The sequence below is a fragment of the Triplophysa rosa genome, linkage group LG16 (genome assembly GCF_024868665.1).
Source record: "Triplophysa rosa linkage group LG16, Trosa_1v2, whole genome shotgun sequence".
NCBI lineage: Eukaryota > Metazoa > Chordata > Actinopteri > Cypriniformes > Nemacheilidae > Triplophysa > Triplophysa rosa.
Window position 1 is genome coordinate 6,141,724 of NC_079905.1, and position 21,571 is coordinate 6,163,294.

Below are 21,571 nucleotides of genomic sequence, written 5' to 3' on the forward strand. Positions count from 1 at the left end.
TGAGTTTGAAGAGAGGATTGTGATGATAGGTTACTTGAATTAGCATTTGTCTAGAAAATGCTTATTTCAATATGTAGTTTATTAAACTGACTACTAAGTGTGCATTTGTTTTATAATAATTATTTGTAGTTTCAAACAAAAAAACATTTTTGACACAAGCTTCATACTAATTCTGCATACATTTGGGAAGAGTAGCCTTTCTTATTTGTTTTGAAAAAGACAGAACTGAAAAATGGTGTTAATTAAAAGATTACGGATCGAATCGGGTTAAATTAAATGTTGATGATCATATTTTGCTCATCTGTGTTTATAGCTGGATTCTGTGGGCGGAAACTAAAAGGGGGTTCAGGGTTTTAACTTCACCTCTTTCACGCTCATGGCTTTAATTGGGATGTGTGTGGTCTGACACAAATACTGCGTGGGTGACGAGAAGCGAAAAGTATGATACCACCTTCCCACAAACACACTAAGAGATGGTGTGAAAGAGAGAGAGTATGTATTGTAGCAGGCTGCAGGCACTCCTGTGAACGGTGAGTCTCATAAATCCAGCTGTGTGTGATTTGTGCCATAGCATTGTTATGAAACTCACTTCATGGTAATAGAGGACGGCGTGGAAAAAACTACACAGAAATCAAACATATCCATCAAATTAACACATCAATGGCTTGATTGTAATCTCCCCCGGCCCTGTACCGCAAACACTTGCTCTGCCACCACCGGGTACAGAGCCTTGATTTATCAATGCAAAGCTAATAGCATCAATATGAATCTAACTAAAAATCAATATTTCATTACTAAATTGTTGGAGGGAATGAAGAGGGATGAGAGGGGTGGGATAGTTCTCCTGGGTGAGAGCATCTGGAGTTCACCGTGACATGATGAGTGATGCGTGACTCTGGGTCGCCGGGAGAGGACAAGGAGAGGACAGCAGGCCTGAGCCTTATGACGGCCATGCTGCTGCGTCTCCAACTCTGTGGCTCATCTTTTGTTGTCTCTGCCTTTCTTCATGTTTATTTCATTTCATTCTTCATGCCTTCATTTCATTTTTCCGTTTTGCTTAATTTACTGACACTTTTAAAAAAGTTTAAATTAGCATTTCAGGATGTTTATCAGTTTTTGTGTGCCCTGGGAATCAAACCTGTGACCTCAGCATCACCTGCGCAGCGTTCGACAAGTTGAGTTTACATGAACACCAGGTTGTGTTGTCTTTTCCTTCCTTTTTCTGCACTTGACAACATGATCATTAGTATTTTTAGGGTTTCTTAGATGAAGTGTGAATGTAGCACACATATATTTTCATATTGTATAGAAACTGAACTGTTTTAATTATTTCTGTCATAAATTGTTTTACTTAAATATCAATGCCAACAAATTTAGCCAATGCATTTACCTACAAAATATACTGTAACTCACACCCACAGTAAATGAGTAAAACACAAGTGACAACTATTTTTAGCCATACAATGCGCATATACTGTAACAGTACTTTTTCTAGTCCGACTGGATTTAATTAATAAATAAATTAAATATAAATATAAAACGTGTCCTTGACAGGATTTCAAAGATTTAAAGTATTCATAAAATATTTGTTTAATGATTTACATTTCAGATGCATTTAATTTGATTTAATTAATTTACAGTTCAAACAGTCTAAATTGTATTTGTACATTCTTATTTATGCCCACAAATAACAATATAATAACAGAAATGAGATATTTCTGTGTTAAATTATGTGTAAATACAGTATACTACTCTTCTCTATAAACATCTATAATGATTACACCTCTGTGTTTCTTTTCCCTCTATGGAACTGTCTGTTTTGTAGCCACGTGTCGATACTAAAAGATCTGAGACCAACAGAACTCTCCTTTCCATTTTCCATTTATCGCTAACCATCAGACACTCCGATACACACACGATTAGCCACAGTGTACGAAATCGTAGGCAGAAGAGTCTTCGCCCTTCGCTGCCTCCGTACAAAGTCTGTTTTGCCATTCCTCCACTCTTCAAACGCCAAACATTTAGACTATTTACCATTTAAATGATCGGCGTTATTTATCTAGCAGCCTGTGAGAGTGCTTTCGACATGCACAGATTGACATGCCTATGTTTTTAATGCCTCGGGGCAAACCCTCTAGAGCTTAAAACCAACAGACTTTCTGCTAGTGCGGAAAAAATACCATTTGATCTCCGAAGGAGCAGCAGCCGCGCTAATGATGATATGCCAGCGCTAGCTAACTTTTAACAGAGAGGAAAGAGGGAATGTAGAAAAAACGCAAAGTATGACAACTCCCAAAGGTGAGATCTGTGCCAATGGTTTGTTTGCACTTCCTTCAGGGCTTCAAGAATTCGTTTATTTTTCCTGATACATTTCCATCCTATTAATTCATCTCTTTTTTAGGGTCAAGTTTGCGCTAATATCTCCAAAATAAATGTCCCAATAGAGGGGTGAATATGTGGAGAGCTTGGAATTTTAAGAGACAGCTGTAGGAGAAAGAGAGGATGTGATGTCAAGGTATCCCAGTCGAGATGTTAGCTCAGCAGAGCTGTGATCGGTATTGTATCACACGGGCTACGCCAGAGACGAGCCAAGCCCCATGCCGACTGCCGTAATTATTAGCTGCAAACGGCCTCAGCTTGAGCACTATTAGAGCGGATTAACAAACGTTCCAGCCATAATTATCAAAGGTGCAAAAGCAGGTGTTTAGGAACCGAATTAACGGAGGAGGAACCAGGAGCTGCTGGGAGCAAATCAGAGGAGAGCGTAAAACATCAGTTTGAAGGGGGGTGGGAGGGAATAAACTTCATTAAAAATCAGCAAATTTGTTTTCAGACTTTTTGTCTGATTTTCAAATCGCCGGGACCTGCTCTACCGTCGCCACTTTTAACACGTGATTAAACAGCACAGAGGAAGAGGGAATCTGTTGGAGAGGAATCGTCTGGGGAGAGCTTCCGTGTTTCGAGGCAGATGTTTGTTCATAGGCGGACTGGAGAAGTGTGGCCGTTTCCCCAAGGAGAGCCAGGAAGTGGTGAGGTTTTTGGGTGTTAGAAAAAAGCAAGGATGCTCTTATGGCGTTTGGTAAACGGATTTGTAATTTGCATTCTTGTTCTTTCTGTATCTTCCTAGTCGGTCCCAGAGGAAATAACCAGAACGACAGTTCTAGTGACTACAAAATGCTCTTTCTTTGGTAAATTCACACGAAATGTGCAACTGAACACTAAACTTTACAGGAGCATGCAACAACAATGTATAAAACTAAAAACGACAGTATCTTTTTTAATAAAACAAGTATACAAGAAAACATACACACAGACCTTTAAGAGACAGAGAGGAGGACCTTGACCCCCAGGGCCACCACAAACATCGGTGAATGTGGGGCCGTCTGTGCCTATACCCCCCTCTCGGCCTCTCTTTGGCAGGTTAACAGACAAGGGCCTCACCCACAGCCTGTAGACTCTTTTACATTCACGCCAGGGGAAACGGATGCCCTGATGGATGCCAGTTCATGCAACCTGCAATAATGGGCACACCTGCCCGGGTGTAAACACCAAAACAAGGGTCACTGCTGCGAGTCTGATGGGGGTAGGACCCTTGCCTTTACCAGGGCCACCAATTCCAATCTGGCATCTATGGACGCCTCTGTCAACAAACCGATCCCCCGTCTCTAGACCGGAAGAGACGTCGGTTGGTGTCCTTCGTGACTTTAACTGGCATGTTAGAAGCTAAAGGGCATAAAAGACCAAAACGAGGCGAACAGAAGACCGGTTCGGCACCCGCACGAGTATGTCCAAACGGCATAACACGCTTTTCCAAAACGGGTCTTGACCTCTAGCTTCAGGGCAAACAGGCCGGGTTGAGGTTATTTATGTCGAGCTTGTGTCTCTTCCGCCATCTTCACTTACACATAAGGAGCGGTGGCTTGTTTACCGCGGCCCCGGCCTCGCCTGCCAGGGGCCGTTCTAATCACATTACCAATTGTACATTAGCAATTTTACATCGTACATCTCATGTAATAGCCGACACGTATCGTAGATCTTGATTTCTGCAGGAAACATTTAGAGTGCCCCATAAGCTAAGCTTAGTCTCCTGAGATTTGACCGTTCGTTCTTGACCCCTTCGCGGGGTGGCGTGATGTATTTTTGTATGTTAAACAGCGCTTATATGTTTTTAAAGTCACACGTCAATTCGCCGCAGTCGGCCCCATGGGACGACGTGAGCAGGCGTTATTTGTGCATTTGGAGATGTAACGGATTTCTGAGCAATGATCAGCAAAGAACAAACTTTTTAGATAACAAATTTGGACAGCACCCAACGAGAGGACAAACCGATCATTTTTCCTCCTTTGCGCCTTCCAGCATCTCATTCTTATTTTGGCATCGCACGTCCTCCTCTGTGTGGAGCAGAGGAAAGGAGAGGAGAGGAGGTGAGAGAACGAGCACAGGAGAGAAAACGTGAGAGAGGGAGAGACTCGAAGCACAATCGATCTTTGTTGAACAAACTCCTAGCAGATGGCGCTGTGTGTTGGTGACACACTGCCACCCACACTGCTGACTGACTCACTGTTTGCCACGTTTGTGATAAATCACTAAGCTCGAACGATACTGTACCACAAACATCAAGCGTTCGACACAAATAAGCTCGGGTCTGATCGTTCATTCAGTTTGTTTGATGCTGAAATACACATCAGTCAAATCGGTTGACAACACACTTCGCTGTCTTTCCGTACCTGAGTTTTTGTTGTTGCATTTATCTGTCTTACAAATAGGGCTGTTGCTCTTTCATAGATGAGGAAACTTAAGTTATGATAAGACATCTTAGTTATGTTTTATGTCAACTCCCTAAATTGTTTCTCTTAAAATGTCTGAGAAGTAAAAATAGACCGAAACCAGAGACAACTGTTGGCATACACTAAGAGCTACCACTGCAGACAGCGTAACAGATACGATTTCTTTGAGCTATTTTTCAACACATGTAGAAATCTTTGAGTACAGGGAAGTTTACTGAAACTTCTGAAAGGAGGCATGTATACGATTACTGCCATCTTTTACTCTGGGGTTAAATTTCAGAAGAGGAAAGACTCGCTGTCTGGAAGAAACAATTGAGATAATAAAGGTATAGTTCACCCAAAAAATGAAAATGACTTTCATTCGTCTGCAGAATACGAAATAATATAATAAAATACGACATTTTTAAAAACTTTGGTAACCAATCAATACTGGCCCATATAGACTTCCATAGTATCGACACAAAACCACTGAGACATTTCTCAAAATATCTTTTTTTGTGTGTTCCATAGAAGAAAGAGTCAGATACATACTTTTGACTTCATGACGGTAATTAAATGATAATTTTTTTATTTTTGGGTGGACTATAATTTTGAAGATCACAATTTTGTGCATATACAGTATATTAAACTACAAATGCTTAAGTTTTAAAGTATTGTACGCTTAAACTACAGTGAGCATTGTCACGCTCCTGCAGTCGTTTTAATTGTCCTTTAGTATAAATCCCTAAATTAACATTGTTCTGTCACGGTTGCAAAAACTACATTTTTAGGGAGGACAATTTCATCTGGAGCTGATGGACTATTCCACAGAGACGGGAAATCTTCAGCGGCTGTATCTCTGATGAGTATCAGCTATTAGCTGTTCTCTGCTGGATATTCTCCTGGGCTCTGCTTCTGCTGAGCGCTGGGCTGCTCCGCTCTTTCCTTATCATGCCTGTCCACCTGTCACACTTGGCCTTCTGTCCACTCCCCGCTGCGGTAACTATTAAACACACTCACACACGCGTTACTCACCCATCTGATCAATCACTCACACGTACGCCACGACCGTTTTACGTATATGTGAGAAAACGCGCACATGGTTGCACATGCACACAAATGCATGGAGAAAAGAAAATCCACTAAATGAAATGTAGGCTAATTCTTATACAAGTTTCAATGTTGAATAAATATACTTTGTTGCGGGTTTAAAAAGAAAAAAATTACATTTACATTGATGCATTTGGCAGATGCTTTTATTTAAAGCAACTTTCAGTTTGTGTCTTCTTTGCGAATCAAAACCTTCATTCTGGCATTGCTAATGCCATATTGTACCAACTGTGCTACAGTTACCAGTTTTATACAGATTAAGAGCCAGTTCCCTTAAAAAGGTTTTTGGCATTCTCCAGGAAACAAAAAATAACACAGTCGAACCCATGTGCACATAAGCTTACATGAATCATCACATCAAATTAATGTGTATGATGCTTAAAAAATCAGCCCGACATTCACCAGTCAAAGGTCATTTCGCACAGGGCGCGATAAAGGCCCGGTGGACACGGAGCGTGTGCCAAGCGCACGTATTTATTCTCTCATTTCAAATGCGCAGAAAAGCTCAAGACTCTTGGCGTGATGGAGTTAAAACCGCAGGTCACCCTCTTGCGATCACAAAGAGCACTCAGCGCCGTTCTATAAAAGCTCACATGGTTTGACGCTAATGTTTCTCCCTTAACGATGCTGAAATAAAGTCCTTCCCCTGAGGAGACACTGGCATTAGAGTCAAACCAAGTTGCGATAGTGCCACCACCGTGGCACCAGTTTATTCGCGAACGTTCGCCGGCGCTATTGACTCCGTGGATTAGAGTCGCGCGTATGAGCCAAGTAACACCCTCCCCGCCCTGGATCCGCAAGAACAGAATGGGGTCAGAGGCGTGTTAGAACAGAACACTGAGATCCACCAGATTAGATTATTTGAAGCCCTTTGCCGTTCTCCCGTTTTGACAACAAATATCCCGGGGCTAGCCGGAGATGGTCACTGGACAACTGCTCGTGACGTGGCAAAAACAATGTGTTGATTTTGATCTAGAGAGGAGATGCTCCCTCTGTCCATAGCGGTTATGTAAATAAACATGTCATTCGGGAGGTTAAAGCTAATTTCAGACCCTCCGTTTCAGATTATGTCAAAGAAAGAGTTGCAGAAAAACAGGCTCGTGACCTTTCGGCTAAGGCTGTCTCTGTGGCTAATTTACAAGTGCTGTGTTAAAGTCTGAGGTCAGCCGTTTTAAATCTTTCCATTGTCTGTTTCATTAAAAAGCGTTGTGGGCTTCAGGAGGCACAACTCTCTAGATCTGACCTCTGCATCACGGAGGCATGCTCTGTTAAATTAGTCTGATGTGTTGCCCCGAGTCCATGTAGAATTTAGTCTATTGTCCACTTTCACCTCACAGCTCCAGCTTTTAACCCTTTGCTGTTAATAACGCCATCCAAATGGAAATCTACAGCTATAAATGATATACCGGGCTGTTGCTGGGTTTGTGGGGAAAGAGAGGAGCAGAGATCAAAATTAGCGAGCGAGTAAAAAGTGTCTTCGTGAAAAGTGCACATCAGCTGGTCACTTTATAAAAACCTCAACAACATCAAACTGAAAAGTGTGAATGATAGTCAAACCATCTACTAAACAAAACATCTGTTGCAGTTCCTCAGTGGAATATGTGCCATTAGAAATCTAAGATGTGGGGGTTTTTTTTGGACGTCCATGTGGTGTCACATCTAAAATAATTCTTACAATTGATGATTAAAATATAAAGAACATTTTCAATGCTCAATGATCGCTCTTTTTTGCTCAGGTTAAGGATCTCATCTGTGATTTATGTAACTACTGCTATCATCATTGGAAATGTATGGGATATTGTAAATTTGTTTGGGACATTTTGGACACCCCTAAAAATAAAGTGCTTAAAATTGTTCTTTGCCGCAATTCCACAGTTTAGGAAACAAATCTTTTTATAGTCTGAAGAACATTTATGGAACCATACGTCCTGTCAAAGAACCTTTTGGAAACCTGAATTTTTGGACAAATCTGAATCGTGTACTGTGAAACGGTCCACAACTTGCTGGACAAATGTGGGTTTTGTCTTTCAGTTAATCTCCCCATCCACCCTTTAACCCCCGCCTCTCCTTTTTTTGTTGTTCTCATCAGAAAGTGAGATTCGCATTGGTCTTTGGTGTCCTATCCAATCTCTTTTGTTCTCTTGTGCTCTCCTGATTTGACTGGATTGTGGAAGAAAGATGATTGTGTAGCCTCAGGTAAGATTTTGTAGCTTTACATATCAAAGTCACTAAATATATTTTTCTCTCACACACAGGCTAAGGAGGGGGGATTGTCGAGGGGGGAAAGTTCCAAGCCAAGTTTTTATGGAGGATTGTTTGCTTTAGCGCATGAGAAGAACAAATCCAGCGAAACAAAAGGGATTACGGAGCAGTGTCGCTGTTGTGTTATTTATCTATTCTGCTTTTTTCCAGGGCGATGTGTCAATGTCATGAGACTCTACTTGCAGAATGCTCGGTAAACATGGGAAGCTAAACAAGGTGTTTGTAAATGACAGAAAATGGGGCTGATCTCTCAACTCTTCCTCTTTGTGTGCTACATCAGTATCTTTCTTTCTCTCGCTGAGGAAATGCATACTGCAGTCGCTGTGATTTATCATCTATACATAATGTAATACCGCATGAGCTTCAATGGCTCAATCAGTTATGTTATTTCAAGATTAAACTATTAACTACTGAGCGCTCAAATCTAATAAAATATCTATAGCACACTGGATTAATATTCTATATTCAGAATCAATCTGCAAACTAAGTTCTCTGAATTCATTTTCGACTCGCAATAACAATAATAATAATAATATATTAGAAAAGATTTTACATTTTAAGAGCAAACTTTAGTTTTTTTATTTATTTAGAAAAACTGCATGCATGTGGTATATCTTTAACTCTACAATAGCACTTTATGAGACATTCAGGTGTCATAAAATTTGTATTTATTTGTTTATTTTTCTCAATATAGGCTATTTAACATTTTATCCACAATAGTTACAATTGCTCTCTTCACCTGATTTCTATTTCAAGAGAAGAGAAAATACAAAGCAGTTCATGAACGTTTGAAACATGTTATGGAGTTTGAATATGATTCATAATCAGTTCTCTTAAGATTATTATACGAAGTCATGAAGATATCAACTACATCAATGTTAAGTATAATATTCAAGCCAATAAAATGTCCATAGCATATCTTAGACTCCAGACATAACATAACAACATTATATTGTATATTATAATAAATAAATATAATATGTATGTTATATATATTTCTATTTATTATCCATCACATAAAGCAAAATCCAAACAATTGTTTTTATAGTGTACAGTTCTAAACTATATAACTTTAACAAATAAGTAGGCCTACTTATGAATCTATTTTGATACTTATTATGCAAACATTTCCTTTAAACCTTTTAGCTTGCTTTTCTTCTGAACAGTTGTTTATTTCCAGACCCTATGGGAGATCTGTGATGTAAAGATTGTGAAGGCTACGAGACGTAATGCTATTGATTCGCTCGTGAATCGCGTGGACTGCAACCATGCTGCAATCTGGGGCAACGTCTGAGCATGTGTGCGACTGTGCGTACCACATCAGAGCTTTGCGGAGAGGACATGACAATGTTTTGATACGGTCATCATGTCCTCTTGCCTGATGCTTTGTAATGCCTCTCTGACAGAGTCGGGACGTAATGGGATCCATATGGGACCGCTGGAACCCGCTAGATCAGCAACACAGATCGCCCGGGAAGGTGACATTTTGACGAATCAGCTAGGCTTCGGCATATAGGCTCGACATCAGACGGCCATCCGTGTCATGGCCTCAGTCTAGTCACTGAATGTCTAATGCATATTATAAATCTTTTGTTTGAGACAGAAGTAAGTTCAGAATCAGAATCAGAAGAGCTTTATTGCCAAGTGTGCTTGCACACACAAGGAATTTTCTTTGGTGCTGGAAGCTTCAGGTACAGACATTCAACACAATGGCAATACAATATAATACGATTTACAGTCTAAAAGATTCTAAAATATGCATATATAAGATAAAGACTATTGTACAGAAAATGGGGGATAATAACATACAGTATAAGAGACATTGTACAGGGTAGTATATAGTAGAATATACATATTAACAGATTGTATGTACACTTGTGCAAATGGATAATGTAGTAAGTAGAGGTAGTGTTATATACATGTATAAATAAAATGTAGATATAATAAGGCACTATAGTGCACACTATAGGAGTAGTGGAAGTGTAATATTGCTCTTAAGGAGCAGTTATCTGTTTAGGAGGGAGATTGCCTGGGGGAAGAAGCTGCTTCTGTGTCTGGAAGTCCTGGTGTTTGGTGCTGTAAAGCGCCGGCCAGAGGGCAACAGTTCAAAAAGTTTGTGTGCGGGGTGTGTGGAGTCAATGATGATTTTTCTTGCCCTGTTTTTCACTGTGGAATCGTACAGGTCCTGAAGTGTGGGCAGAGGAGCACCAATAATCTTCTCAGCACTACGAACTGTCCGTTGTAGTCTTCGTAGGTCTGATTTGGTGGCCGAGCCATACCAAACAGTAATTGAAGTGCACAGAACAGATTCGATGACCACTGAGTAGAACTGGGTCAGTAGCTCCTGTGGTAGGTTGAACTTCCTCAATTGACGGAGGAAGTATAACCTCTGCTGGGCCTTCTTTACAATGGAGTCTATGTGGGACTCCCACTTCAGGTCCTGAGAGATGGTGGAGCCCAGGAACCTGAATGACTCCACAGTATCCACAGTGCTGTCCAGGATGGTGAGGGGAGGAAGTGATGGAGGGTTCCTTCTGAAATCCACTATCATCTCCATTGTCTTGAATGCATTCAGCTCTAGGTTGTTTTGACTACACCAGGCAGCCAGCTGAGCAACCTCCTTTCTGTAAGCAGATTCATCACCGTCTTGAATACGGTTTCATCAATTTGTTTTTGTTTAAAGCGAATGCACATCCACCTATTGCATAGTTTTGTTCCTATATCACTATCGTATGTTTTTATAACCAGAAGTGGCACGGTAATAAAATTGACTGGCATTGTGTGTTCTGTTGTTACTCTATGATTTAATCATCTCTTTTAATACTAAAGGGCCAAAAACTCAGCTGTGTCCTCGACAGCAGCTGCATCTGTAGACGAAACAAGCCTATAAAGTCTGTTTTAGCTTTTTTCTTTTTTATGATCTTGTGTCTTGTAACACAGAGAAAAGCATATAGAGAGAACGAGGACACGTCTGGTCCCTGTCTCGTTCATGTCACTCTGAGCATGTCAGTGCTCGGCATGCTGGGATATGTAGTCCCCTGGGCCCATGCGGGGCATGTGTAGCTTCTAATTGGACCTGTTAGGGTCAGCAATTAGTGTACAGCCATCAAGGACCGCACGACAGCTTCTGCTTTCATGGTACTGCCACTCCCTTACTGAAGAGAGAGAAAGAGAATGAGACATGTACAGAAGGCAGGAGAGAGAGTATGAGTCACAAGCAACACATGGAGTTTTGGAGATTAGGACAGCTGCAGGCTTTTCTGTGTTTTTGTGATGGAAGGACAGAACTTAATAGGACATGTTTGTTGCCCAAGGCTCAAAGGGTTAAATCCAGCTGTTATTTTTTTGGGATGCTCGAACCAACTACGGCTGCTTTAACAAAGGCCACTTTGTGCAACTGTATTTTTTTGTCTTGGACTGCAGCAGCTTTTGTTCCACTGCTGGACTGCGCTCCCTTTGTTAAAGACAGAATGATTCATCTAGTGAATGAATGTGTTTGGCCCAGCCATCAGATGGCAGTCAGGAGCAGTCAGAGGTATTCCCTTGCCCCGGTTGCCATGACAACCCTAAGACAGCAATGGCCTCCAGTTACCATATTATAGACTTCATAAAATCAGCTATAGCAGATGTGATGCTGTTTGCTGTTGCTATACGATGTTGTGTTCTTCAGATGGCTGTCTAGTCAAAACAAGATCTGACAACATTTTTCATCATATCCAAAACTGAGAAATAATCGACGGTCTTGAAAATCAAAATCAAATGCTAATGTATAGTAAACAAATAATGTGAATCTATGTTTTTAATATATACATAGGATAGTGGTTAACATTAACAATGGTTAACACCTATTGCACGCTTGGCCTAGGTAATGTGAGCCCAAAAATGTTTTTGGTGGAGTAAGATATTTCTTTGCAATTACACACAATTGAAATGTATTTCTATAGTGTTATTTTTACAAACGTACTTTGAACAAACAGTGGAAACAAAAAAAACTAAAACAATATACAAATAAGACAACAATAGAAAACTATGAAATCATAAAAAATGGTAAAATATTTATACATTTTTAAGAAAGGCCTAAATTCAATTTTAGGTTTTTAACTATTTTTAAGTACCTTTTTGTTTTTTGTTTTTTGCAGTTAAATGGTCTTGCTGTGTGTCAAAATTTTTTAACAAGTACAAATATTTCAAGCCCAGGCTCATTGTAAATACGTACCTCTGCCTACATTTCTGCACAACGTCAAATATGTAGCTCCATGTACAAATCGCTGCATCTTTCAAGTGGAATGTCCATTAGAGGCATGTTTTAGTATTTCGTATTATGCAGAAATGTAGGCAGAGGTACATATTTGCAATTGCGTTGCAGCGTATTTGCAATGAGCCTGCGTTGAATATTTCATGTAGGCCTAGAATTACTATAAATGCAAAAGCTGTACAATTAAAATCATAAAAAAAACTTGTAAAAACTACATGCATAGCGATTATAAAATAATTAGAATAATGCTCCTTTAGATAGTTTAACATGTCACACTGCTGGACACAACTGTCACATGCTTGACATTTTATTTTAATTACCATTATTCAGAATATTAGTGAGATTTGGCTGAAATTGTCTAAATATTACGAAAAGAAATATAAAAAGATGAAAGATGCTATAATTAAATGAATATCATACTAGCATCCTTACACTCAGATACGTGCTACCTCTTTGGGCAAGGCTATGGAAAACCAATCTCCCCCCCCCCATGCTATCGGAATCATGCAAACCAGACCTGAGGGGCAAAAATGTTTTTGTAGAGAGTGGTTGTCATGACAACAGAAACAATTCTTTCAGATTTTTTGGGCCATTTTTACCAATGTTTTCAATGTGCTGACTGATTTCCCCGCAGATTGATATTTCAAAAGATATCATGAGATTTTTCAATAATTACAAGCAAAGCTAATGATGGAACATGATCCTTGTGTGATTATCTTATGCTTTGAACCCACAAAATATCTCAGTCTGATGGATTATATTCTTTATGACATCCCAAGAATAATTTTATTCTTGTTTTTATCCTTTCTGGCATGCACAAAGCAACGTCTCTGCGCTTAACGTGAAGATGGTCCATAGCAACTCCTGCGCGACTCATTTTGGAGATTGAGAAAAACTGTTGTAAATGTTTTTAAACAAAAGCTGAAATAACTTGTCACACACCCCCACACTCCTACACTCCCAGCATGCATTGCAAAGGACTACCTGACCTCCTGCCGTTGCCTGGGAGCCGAGTCACCCACACAGCTGGTGTGTGTGTGTTTGTGTGCGCGAAATACTGGCACTGGCCCAGGATAAAGTTATCTGATACTGGACTGCCCCCACATCTATGAACAACAGTGAGGAACAAGAGAGATGTGGCAGCCCTCCTCCGCAGAAAGAGAGACAGATGGAGACAGAGTGAGATATAGCAGGAGTTTGAGCGTTGAGACTGTATTAAGTCCTATAAATGTGTGAAGAGAACACAAAAGTTTTACAATTGAATATTGTGTATATTATTATGCTTGACTTCTGATGCTCTGGCTTTCAAATAGCAATGCCAAACAAAAAACAAGTACTGCACACTCTAAGACCACCCACACGACATGAAAGGGAAAAACAAATGAAAAAATTTGAGTTTTTAGTTGTTGTGCTGGTGTCCACCATTTTAAATGAACAATTCAGCCAAACGTTATTTTTTCAACCCGGTGTCCTTACAATCACATTTGGCTTTAATTTCTGAGAAATAAAATGAATGATTATTCACTTTACTGTAAGTGAGTACTCTTCCGTACAAGTCTGTATGTTGAGACCTAGTGCTTATGATTGACAAGTTTTAATGATATAACATTTTAACATGTATTTGAATATTGTTGCAATGGAAAACTCACTGTACTTTTGCATTGACGTATTTGGCAGACGCTTTTATCCAAAGTGACCTACATTGTACTATACATTTTGTTTCTGACTATGTGCAATAGCCTGGGATCTTACCCATGACCTTGGCATTACTAGCTCCATGCTCTAACCACTGAGCCACAGGAAAGCGTTTAAAGTGATTAAATACTGTTTTGTCAAAGTTGAGCATTTTTAATACTTTTTGTTGGTTAGATGTTTGCAAAACCCAGTGACAAACATGACTAAGAATCATGAAATATGGAGATACAAGGTTTTAGAAGGACAGCAGTGATATACTGTATATGAGAGTTACAGCAGATTATATGAAATTTTGATTATTTTGATTATATTATTATATGAAATTAAGATTTGTTAATGTTTAATGTTTATTTATCTTTGAACAAACTGTTGCCGATAAATTACACGTATGTAAATCTACGGTAAGTTACTGGCAACTAGCTGCATAACTAGTTCGGTTTGTCCATAGTTTACCCAACCATCAGTTGAAATAACCCAGCATTTTTCAGAGTGCAACACCTATTGTATGGCTACTGTATACGGGCCTTGAAAACTAACCTTAACATTTAATTTTGTGTTCCACAGAAGAAAGACAACCAAACCGCTTCAAAACAGCACGTGGTGAGTTGAATTTTTAGATTAATAGTAGTTCGAAACCACTTGACGCAAGACCAAACTTCAACAAACCATTTTATCTTGTCCTTAAGCTAATAAAATCAGCTTAACTGCATGTATCCTGCTGAGAGATGACAAGCTTTTTTTCTTCAGCAAACTCACACATTCAGAGGTACAGTACTCTCTCTCCTCCTGTCTGTGGTGAGGTCAGTGTTCTTGTGTATTTAAGTAGTGTAAGCACACTCGGTCTGAGCTGTACGTTGACATTCTCTCCCGCACAAGTGTTACAGTCGAGCTGCAGTAGTCAGTACATATAATCACCTGGAAAAAGAGAAAAGCAGAGAGGAAAAGATTTGAGACAACTGTAGCAGTCGACTCCGTGTATATGTTTGTGCGTATCTGTGTTTGTGTGTGTGTGTAAGAGAAAGAGAGTTTAATTGTCCCTTGCTCGTCCTAATTTGACACATGCTGGCATGTGTGGGTGAGTCGTGCCCACAGTTGTGTGTGCGCACGCCACAAGTTACCGTTCGTTCTTGACTTCCCCGCAGTCTTCCCATAAGCCCCTGTGTACGAAAGCTGACTGACACACCTTACAGGCCTAATGGAGGGCTGGCAGAAGAAGATGGCAGTTCTCAGAGACTGCCAGGGGGATCTGCCGGAGGCAAACACAGCTTCATACGGCACCCTCTGAGGAGGCCAGAGAGATGGAAATAAATATATCAGCTCTAGCACTCCACGTACAACAGTCAAACAGACAGTCACTCTTTCACTGTTTTCTTCGCACACACACACAAGCACTGAGTTGTAGCGCCGGTGTCTGTGTAAAGAGAGGAAGGGATTCAGGTTTGTCTCAAACCTTTTTTAACAATACGGTGAAACAATATTCTAAACACATTTCCAAAGAGGAAAAGGTGGTTCTACTCGAAAAGAATCAAGAGGCAGACAATATTGAATGTAATGAACAACATTTATTGATACATAAAATGTAGGACTTTGGCGTGGACCCCGTCCGTATTAGAATCCGAGGGTTATGGATTCTTGCAGATCCTGCCTGAGATGAAGGCAGGGGCGGAGCCAACCCCCGGACGCTGGACTGGGACCGACCTGGTGGTGAGGAGGGTGGGGGGGTGAGCGCTTACTTCGATGTCTGCGAATGAGAAGAGGGTGACCACCGTACTTATATATCCTAGGGTTAAGTGATAATTGGCTAGGACCGTACTGATGACGTAACGTTTGATTCTTCCTGGTAGAACTTGCACTTAAGCTTACATTTCTGGTCAGTATGAATTGGATTGTGAGTCTTGTGGATACAATTTTTTGTCTTTGAGGTTTAAAGGTCCAATGTGTAGCTTTTTTGGAGGATCTATTGACAGAAATGCAATATACATAACTTTGTCTTTAGTGGTGTATAAATACCTTACATAATGATGCGTTATGTTTTTATTACGTTATGAGCTATCTACATACACTGCCGGTCCTCTTATATGGAATTCGCCATGTTGTTTCTACAGTAGCCCTAAACGGACAAACTGTTCTACAGAGCGCGTTTTGTAAATAAGATATCTCTTTCGGCAAAGAAGCAAAAACGTGATGACATCATTAGTGCTGTTTCAGCCACCTTAGTGCTTTGAAAGGGAGTGGTGGAGTGAGCTGTTGGTTGCAATTCGCAACCAAACCACCAGATGCTGCTAAAATCTCCACATTGCTCCTTTAAGACTTATATTTTTATGAAATTATTTCCTATCTAATGTAAATTTATCCATTAAAATTTCTGGTTTATCATTGGCACTATCCAATTTTGTCCAATCAAATGCTTTCTTGAAAGAGATTGTCCCGACCTTTCCACCGCATTCATATTTTTGGATTGGCTACTCTAATAAATTAATTGTTTGCAAAAAAGTTTAGCAATATAATTTGCGTGAACTGAGAAATTCGTTTTTTTACCAGGTGCTTAAAATGTGATGGTCATTGTGTGCATGTTCAGATTTAAGGTCACCACTCATTTTCCCCTATACGAGGGCTCTGTTTAATTGCAGCACAGTCAGGTATATTAAAGAATAATGGGATGAGAGAAGGATCATTGTGTTTAAGATTTGCCGACACTTCAGGACAGTCATGCACTAACTACACATCTCCTTTTTCTCTTGTTCTCCTTTCTCCGTATTGATTTGTCTGTCTGTTCTTAATGGTCCTGTTAAACACAGTCACCGGCCACTTTAGTGTGCCGAGGCCCACTTAGCAATAAAGCTCTCTTAGCTCTCTTTAAAAAAACAGCCAGAGACAGGATAGAGGCTCAGGGTCACTCGGACAGAGATTTTATTCCACACCTGGTTATAGAAAACATGGACAGGTGTGGCAGGTTTGCTGAGACTGGACTTCTAAGCATCGGCCTACTGTAAGTGGATTAAGAGGGTATTTGAGGTTCTGAGAATGCCCGCCTTGTTTTATTCTCTGTGTTTGTTTTTTACATTTCAGTGCAAAAAATCAATCAAACCTGCTTTTGACTGACGTATCGATTGGTTTGCATCTCAGCTCTCAGTTTCTGTCTTAGGTAAATTCTCTTGGATGTTGAGGCGAGAAGGGCAGGACCATTAGTTCAGGTAACTCCATGCTGAATCACTGAGACAGAACTGATCCACAGACTTACAATCACATCCTTCTTTGTGACTGGGTGAATACAACCCAAAAGAAATCATAAATTTCGTAACATATCAGTTGTTTCTTCAAAAATGCGATAAAGTATCTAGTTGCTCTCCATTTAATCCTAAGGCCGTTCTCTAAGGAATCATCTCCCCTAAAATTTTAGAAACGATTTTAACAATGTTACATATCTTTTAGCAAAAATCAATGATCTAGTGTAAATGTGAACTCAGAATATTTCTATTTTAATATCTCCAGATATCTTAAGAGTATTTAGGAGAAACAACTGAGACAAAGTTGGTGTCTAAAGGAAACGCAACAAAAATGTCTCTTGAGGTGTATAAACTCAATAATATTCAAGTTATTTAAATATAACTTTTGACTACAGACTGAAAATCTGAGCTCAGTTTGAGACATTGTAGACATACACAAAAAGTTTCCATTAAAGTTCACCCAAAAATGAAATAAATTTGGCGACCGAACAACGGTGGGACCCTTTGCTTTGGATCGGTTTTGTGTCCATACAGTAGAAGTGAATGGTTAATGTCGTTGTTCGGTTACCAACACTCATCTTAATATATATCTTCTTTTGTGTTCTGCAGAAGAAAGAAACTCATACAGGTTTGGAATGGCAACAGAGTCAATAATGACAGAATTATCCTTTTTGGATGAACTAGCACTTTAATTTTATGCCTCATAATGGAAAAACAATTGAGATTTTAAAGAGATCTCATCTGATTTTTCTTATGGGGTACACTTTCAAAATAGGGACCAGCACAAAACTCAATTGCAACACAACAGCTGTACATAAAAAGACAAGATAATTTCACCACAAGAAAAAAAAACATAAGATCCAAAGATCTCTTTCTCCAGAGCCAAATCTCCTCATCTGGCAGGATGGTATAGCTCAGTGCTCCTCAATTACATTTTATCTCAGCACCGCAGCGAGCAAGTAAATCAGAGAGTAAGACGGTGAACAGGAGCGTGACTGCAAATTGTGCAAATAAGGGGAAATCAGGGAAAAGGAACATGTTCGGAAGGCAAACAACTGTGTTTGCGGTACATTTAGAACAATGTTCTTATGGGACACCGAGTCTTTAGTAAACAGAGTTGCCTTTTATTAGTTGAATGATATAAAACATGACAAAACAGCTACTAAGAGAGGATCTGCGATTCATACACTCCCACTGGGATTTCTATATAGGCCATGAGCTCGCCTCTCTCCCATTTAGTGGAGAAAGATAGAGAACGAGAGAGATCTAACAACAAACGGGTTTTCAAGAAAAAAGAGAGAGCCAAGCAGATAGAGAGAGCAAATGAACAAGTGGATAGATGCAAGAGACAAGGGACAGAGAGAAAGAGAGATTGGAGATGATTTGATGGAACAAAGGAGGAACAAGAGAGGTTGAAAACCAGTGAGAGAGTCTCCGGGGCATCATGTGCTTACTTGGTTTAAGAGGGCGTCCTTGGCAATCCTGACTTACGTAGCCTACATGGCGGCCTATAGGCGAGAATGATGTAGGTTTAAGGTGTGTTAAAGAAAGGACAGTTTTGGTTGAGCATGCAGGAGGATGTGGGACCTAACCTCAATATGCATAATGTACAAACATTTCAACATATTTCACAAAATAATCTCACTATGTCGTTCAAAACCTTTATATCGTCAGTGTCCTTCTGAAACTTCAGATGTCCTAATTCGCCTTTTTCAAGAAATGGAAAAAAACACTGTACTTTTTAAAAGTTTAAATACTGTGTTGCCAAAGTTAACAAGCACTTTTTAATACTTTTTATTGGTTAGATATTTACAAAACCCATAAAAATCACAAAATATGGGGATATGAGGTTTCAAAAGGAGAAGAGCGATATGACACTTTCTTTTGTGAAACACGAAGAGAGATATTTTGAGAAATGTCTGGGATATTGGGTCCATACAATGGAAGTCAATTGGGGGCTAACGGAAGTCAGTTGTTTTCTAACGTTCTTCAAAATATCTTCTTTTGTGTTCTGCAGAAGAAAGTCAAACAAGTTTAAAATGACATGAGGTTGAGTAAATAATGAAATTATTTTTTAAGTGATGAAATGCTAAAAATAAAAAGTGAAACGGCATGAGTTAAAATAATGTAAAAACATGTTGCCATGATTTATTAATCACATATTTTGTACAGTGCATGTGCACCCCCTTTATTTGTAAATGCATGTTATTATATTATTTGATTAAAACTGCAATTGATAAAATAAAAAAATAATGAAAATTTAAATTTAAAACTTCTTATAATGTTTACTTATTTATAAACAAAACAATATTTTGCTGATATCAACTGATTTTGCTAGATCTATAAGTCGTTGCAAATTATATTAAATGATATTCTCCCTCTTTGACTGTCTGTAACGATTGTGTTAACGCTGATGATAATAAAATCATGAGCAAGATGTTTACTGACAATTTCTGAAATGAACAGTGTCGCTTTAATTTTTAATTAAAGCAAGGCAGTGACTGTGTGTGTCTGTGCTATTGTTCCCAGCAGTATGACAGGATCAATAAGCTCTAGATAATGATGTTGTCAGTAAATGATCAGACCGTCTCCAGGGCACACACAGCAAACAGCATTAGTGGCAACTACATCTTTTCGCATGTGCATGCATGTGTGTGTAATATCTGCCCGATGAACAGTGCACCGGAATGAACTGTTGTGTTTCAACACGGTTCTGGTGTTTGACAGCCAGTTCATTACTTTACCGGTTTATTCTAGATGCAAAGAATGTTTTAAAATATATAGTTCCAGTCTTGAATGCTGATTGGCCATGGCCGACATGTCTGTTCATCTACATGTTAGGGACTATATCGGAAAAGACACTTTAGTGTTTATTTTTATGTAGCAATTATAAAACTAGCAATTAATAAAACTAAATATTTTGTTTTTCATAAAATCAATAACGCTGTGCTGCACGTCACGCCTAACAATATTCTAGGGTAAATAGACTAAGTTCACAACATAGCATGTCTTCATGTCTTATGTTGAAGAAGCAACTTTGCATATGACAAATAACCCATAAACTGCAAATAACCAATTACAATTATTTGAAGATTCTATTCAGGTATTCAATAATTCTAATTCTATGACAAACATAGTCATGAATAAACGAATGGGAGTATTATATTACAGTATTATGCAAGCGTGTGTATAAGTAAGTGTTCTCTGCATGCGGGCCGGCCCATGCAGTAATGTAGATATACACGTATGACTCCCGTGCAGTGATGTATGTGTGTCTGCTGAAAGTAGATTTCTGGGCTAGTAATAAAGGTAGCCTGATTCTCCGAATAATTACCGTATGCAAATGCCGCTGATTTCAGTGCCAGTCTTTTATAGATGGTTCAGTGGAGCCGTTCATCAGAGAGAGAGATAACAGGAGAGAGAGAGTGAGTGATTTAGCGAGGTGTCGTTATTTACTCTTTAAACCATTTAGTGTGACTGGACGCATGTTGTACTGTAGTGTGAATGAGGAATACAAAGAGGAAGATTTAGATTAGGTTTGCAATCTGGTGTATGTTAACGAAACCGTTTTTCTATCAGTTTAAGATGTAGGTTACATTTAAAATTAAATAATTTAGTTTTAAAATTATAGTATTGTGATATATTTTTAATACAGAGAGATTTCAATCTTCTTATTGAACATTGTTTATTAATGAAAGGTCTTACACATAGCATTCAGCCTAAATCAACAGTACAGTAAGTACTGTATATAATGGTACATCCCAACACATCCTGACTAGCCTGTCCACCCCTGCTTCAGTGAGTTTGGTTTAGTCCCGTCCTGTAGAGTGGTAAATGGTATGAGAGCAGTTTCAGTCCTCATCACTGAGCTGTTAATTAAAACTGCCTGATATACTGACCGACGCTTCACATCCTGACAACAGCACACCTCCCCCCTTCAGAGCCATGAATTAGGGATCATTTTCCTCTGTCCTATTGGGGAATTCAGAGTCAATACATAAAAAAAGACTTGAAATCTCAAAAACATACCTTTTGATTATTTTTAAATCAAACGGTGCCAAGTAAATATAAAATTGTGTCGCAGACCAGTTCTAGTTTTAATAAAACTTTGAATCACATAGTTCTGTACACTAATACATTTGTGTTAAACAACTTTGTGTTTTAATTCTGTTTAGATTCATGCATTTTGCAGATACCTTTTTCTAATAACAGAAAAACCAAAGTAGTTTTGCTAAGAACTGAATACAACCTTTTTA

At 39.2% G+C, this 21,571-nt stretch overlaps 1 long non-coding RNA gene across 5 annotated transcripts in view; it reads left to right on the plus strand.

Moving 5' to 3' along the window:
- Positions 1-14,940, plus strand: part of LOC130566564 (uncharacterized) — a 29,043-nt gene extending 14,103 nt beyond the window's left edge. For 3 of the 5 annotated variants that reach the window (XR_008964492.1, XR_008964491.1, XR_008964493.1), the window contains 5 exons: positions 314-3,029; positions 3,128-3,188; positions 5,298-5,334; positions 5,558-5,765; positions 7,966-8,635. This is a non-coding gene — a long non-coding RNA (uncharacterized LOC130566564). Of the gene's footprint in view, positions 1-313; positions 3,030-3,127; positions 3,189-5,297; positions 5,335-5,557; positions 5,766-7,965; positions 8,636-14,652; positions 14,689-14,774 lie in introns of those variants that run through there. The other 2 variants (XR_008964495.1, XR_008964494.1) reach the window with 2 other exon arrangements.
- The last annotated feature ends 6,631 nt before the right edge of the window (positions 14,941-21,571 follow it).